The sequence below is a fragment of the Neofelis nebulosa genome, chromosome 3 (genome assembly GCF_028018385.1).
Source record: "Neofelis nebulosa isolate mNeoNeb1 chromosome 3, mNeoNeb1.pri, whole genome shotgun sequence".
Lineage (NCBI taxonomy): Eukaryota > Metazoa > Chordata > Mammalia > Carnivora > Felidae > Neofelis > Neofelis nebulosa.
In genome coordinates, this window is record NC_080784.1 from 114967425 (window position 1) to 114971604 (window position 4180).

At 42.9% G+C, this 4180-nt stretch overlaps 1 long non-coding RNA gene across 1 annotated transcript; it reads left to right on the plus strand.

The window, feature by feature from the left end:
- The first annotated feature begins 218 nt into the window (after positions 1-218).
- Positions 219-2951, plus strand: LOC131507206 (uncharacterized). The gene is made up of 2 exons (XR_009259389.1): positions 219-1315; positions 2273-2951. It is a non-coding gene; the product is annotated as an uncharacterized LOC131507206 (long non-coding RNA).
- Positions 2952-4180: the final 1229 nt, after the last annotated feature.

Sequence of the window (4180 nt, forward strand, 5' to 3'; positions counted from 1 at the left end):
CTCTGTGCCCATTAAACACTAACTCCTCCTCCCCTCCCATGCTGTCCAGATTTTTAATTCCTTTTGTCACTGAATCCAAGAGAGTATTTGGTTATCTATGGCTGTGTTAGAAAGACCCTAAAATATTGATCGAAATAACAATTAATTATTATTTCCTCCTGTGTCTGGGGATTGACTGGGCCAGTTCTTCTACCCTCTGGTGCAGATGCTGTCAGACGGGGCTGGGGTAAGGGTCATCTTGAAGTCTTCTTCACTCACATGTCTGGTGCTTGGGCTGGGAGAACTCAAACAGCTGGGGCTTCTCTGACATCTCTCTCTCCATGTGGTCTCTCCACTTGAGCTCTCAACATGAGGTCTCAGGGACACTAGACTTCTCACCTAGCAACTGACAAGTGTCCCAAGAGAAGCTGCAAACAGGAACAGCATTTGTTTTTATAAACCTGGCCTTGGAAGTCATTTAGCCTTGCTTCCATTGCAAAGACCTGACCAGGTTAAAGGGAAAAAATATAATCCATCTCTTGATGGGAGAGGTGTCAAAAAATTTGTGGCATATTTTAAAACCACCACCTTGTTCTGACCCAGCAAACCTGGAGCATGTAGCATCTTAGAAGATGTCTGGGTTTGAGTACTAAGGGCTGCAAGCTGGGAGAACATAGCATCTTGACTCCTTGAAGGACGAAACCAGTCTGCACAGTGACCTGGGACCTGAAGGCTTCGCAGCAGAGTGGACCGGAGTCAGGCCTGAAGAGTGAAGAGCCAGCTTCTCCATAGTGACTCCATGTGACAGAGACTGGGAACAGCAGGAGTGAGATGACTGGACTCCCAGTTCAGAGGTCTATGTGAGGGTTCCTGGTTGCAGACCACAGAAGCCAACCTAATTGGTTTAACGAAAAAAAGATGTTTTCAAAGATGTTATGCAGTTCACCGAATCTCCAGGAAAGCCAGAGAGTTGGCTATGCATCTGGGCATAATGCTCAAAGACTACTATAGGACTGCTTATAAAGACCCCACTACCAGGAGCTTGGGTCCCAGGCTCCATTTACAGCTTGCACTGAGGCTTGGCACTGGATGCTACTGCTTGACCCTCTGCCACTACTGCTTCTTTGAGTTAGTATGGCCTTTCCTAAAGGTGGTCAACAGAGCTCATGAGATGTGGAATGCTGCCATCATCTTATATTTAACCATGGCCTCAGAGTTCACTATCCTATGAGGAAAACTAAATTATAAAGCTGCACTTTGCCAGGTATGGATGGAGAGAAAAACTCAAGGGAGACTCATAAATCAGCCTGAAGTGTCAAAGAAGGCTTCCCCAGAGGTGAGCTTAATCTGAATTATGGAAGAAATTTCCAGGCAGGTATAAATGCAGGGCTCTGTGGCTTGAGGAGCCAAGCACAAAAGGGGACAGACAGTAGTTCAGCATGACTGGAGCCCAGGGTGCAGGGGAGGAGCTGGAGAGAGAGGAAAGGGCAGATCAGGGAGGGCTTCATGCCAGAGTTGGGACCACTGAAGGACTCTGGAAGGTTCACAGTGGAGGCACTGAGAAAGATGTACTGGAGGGGATGAGGGGAGGGTAGGAAAGACAGTTAAGAAACTTTTGGAGTGATCCAAATGAAAAATGACGAAGGTACAAACTACAGCAGGGCACTTTTAAAGAGGGTGGTCCTGATTCCAGATAAGTTAAGGAGTGAAATAGATGGCAGCTGGGGACATAAAGAGGTGACAGGGCACTAGGAAAAGGGGTAGGGGTCTAGAATAACTCCCAAGTTTTCTCTTGGATAGTGAGATGGTTGCTGTTGCCATTGATTGAAGAAATAAAGGAAATAGAGAGAGACGCAGGTTTGGTTAGTTAAGGATATTTTGAAGCTGTGAGGTCTTTGGGAGCCTAGGAAAGATGTATAGGATGCAGTAGGAAATATGAACCTGAAAAATCTGGTTCTAGATTTCTGGAAGTAGCCAGAAACCCAACCTAGAGAAACCACATACACCTGAATTTATCCTGATGGTCTAAAACCCTGCAATTGCACCCAAGTGGGTTCCTTTCCATCTTGTCCAGTGCACCCTCTCTGTGTGCTGAGTAATCTTACATTCTGCCCACCAAGATCACTTGAAAATCTCTTCCTTGATAGCTGTGTTTGAGTGTTTGTGTTCTCCCAAAACTCATATGTTGAAATCCTAATGCCCAATGTAATGGTATTAGGAAGTGGGGTCTTTGGAAGGTGTTTGGGTCATGAGGGTGGAGCCCTTATGAATGGAATTACTATTTTTACAATAGAGACTCCAGAAACCCCACCTCTCTCCCACCATGTGAGGGTCAGTCGTGTACAAACTGGATGACAGCCTTCTCCAGGACCTAACGACTCTGGTGCCCTGATCTTCAACTTCCAGCCTTAAGAACTGTGAGAAATAAACTCCTGTTGTTTATAAATCACCCAATCAGTGGTATTTTGTTACAGCGGCCCAAACAGTCTAAAATACTGATCACATTTGCCTAATAGACCTCCCCAAATGGAGAACCATTATCTTCAATAAATCATAGAACCAGCCCATCCTTGCAGATCTGGTGCAGTCATCGCTTTTCTTTCACTTTGTTCCAGGGTTGAAAGCTATTCACACCATTAATTTTTAATTTTTTTAAAAGCAGAGGCTGAAAACTAGCACTTATTTCCCCTTCTTGCGAGTTCTTTTTAGAAAGCAATGTATCAGCCTTATCACTGGGCAGATTGATCATTACATCTGGAAGGGTTTCACCACTCCGTATTATTTTCATCACAATAACATTGCTCAGGCCATTTGATGAGACATTGGGAAAGACTAGAAAATAGAAACTGCCCTTGATCATTTGCATTTTGTTGATGTTTTGTTATTTCAGGTAACACAGGACTCTACTTTCCACACATTCTGAGTTAATATGTTACATTAAAGCCAATAAATTTTGCATTCTTACTCATTAATACCATCATGTTCCTTGATGTCTATGACAGTGAAGAGATCATTAGGGGTTTCTAGAAGGTGTATCTGACTGATTATGCTTATAATTGGAGTGGAAAACACAGCCTAGGGGCGCCTGGGTGGCTCAGTCAGTTAAGCTCTAACTTCGGCTCAGATCATGATCTCACGGTTCCTGAGTTCAAGCCCCGCACCAGGTTCTGTGCTGACAGCTCAGAGTCTGGAGCCTGCTTCGGATTCTGTGTCTCCCTCTCTCTCTCTGACCCTTCCCCACTCGCATTCTGTCACTCTCTGTCTCTCAAAAATAAATAAAACATTAAAAATTTTTTTAAATAAATAAACATTAAAAAAATTTAAAAAAGAAAAAAAGAAAAGAAAAGAAAACACAGCCTAATCTCAACCAGTCAGAAGATCCCATTGCAAGGCACATGTATCATTTGGACAAGAATCAGCACAAATACAGCATATTTTATAATTTTGTAATTTTGTTTTGACAGTATTTCTAAAATATTTATTTACTTATTTTGAGGGCTGGGGTGGTGGGGAAGGGGCAGAGAGAGAGGTAGAGAGACAATCCAAGCAGGCTCTGTGCTGTCAATGCAGAGCCCAACATGGGGCTTTATCTCACAAACTATGAGATCATGATCTGAGCTGAAATCAAGAGTCGGACCCTCAACCAGCTGAGCCAACCAGGCACTTCTGTTTTGATAATATTGATTAAAATTGCTTCTCCCAATTCCTCTTCCTGTTTTTTCCCCCTCTGACCACAAATGTGTTTTGTCCCCAATATTCCACTGAAACTTATCTTGTGGTGTTCACCATGACCTCCATATTATTAAATCCAATGATCAATATCACGTCTTCATCTTCCTCCACATCAGCCAAAGTGATGGTTCTGTTTTTCTTATAGCACTCTGCAATATAGCACTCTCCTGCTGCACTTGGCTGCTCTTTTTCAGCCTCCTTTACTGCTTCTTTGTTCCCTGACCTCCTATGACTTAAACTTTGTTCTGGCTCTCTTTACACACTCATTTTTTAAAGGATCCCTTCTAGTCCCATAGCGTTAAAAGTTGTATCTATGCTGATGATTTCCAAATTCATTTCTAGTCCTTATCCCACCTCTGAACTACAAATTCAGAATAAGCTTCTCAAAAATGGTATGTCTAAAATTAATTTCCTAAATTTTCCCTGAAATCTCCTTTTAGAATCCTCTCTATTTCAATTAGTAAGAACT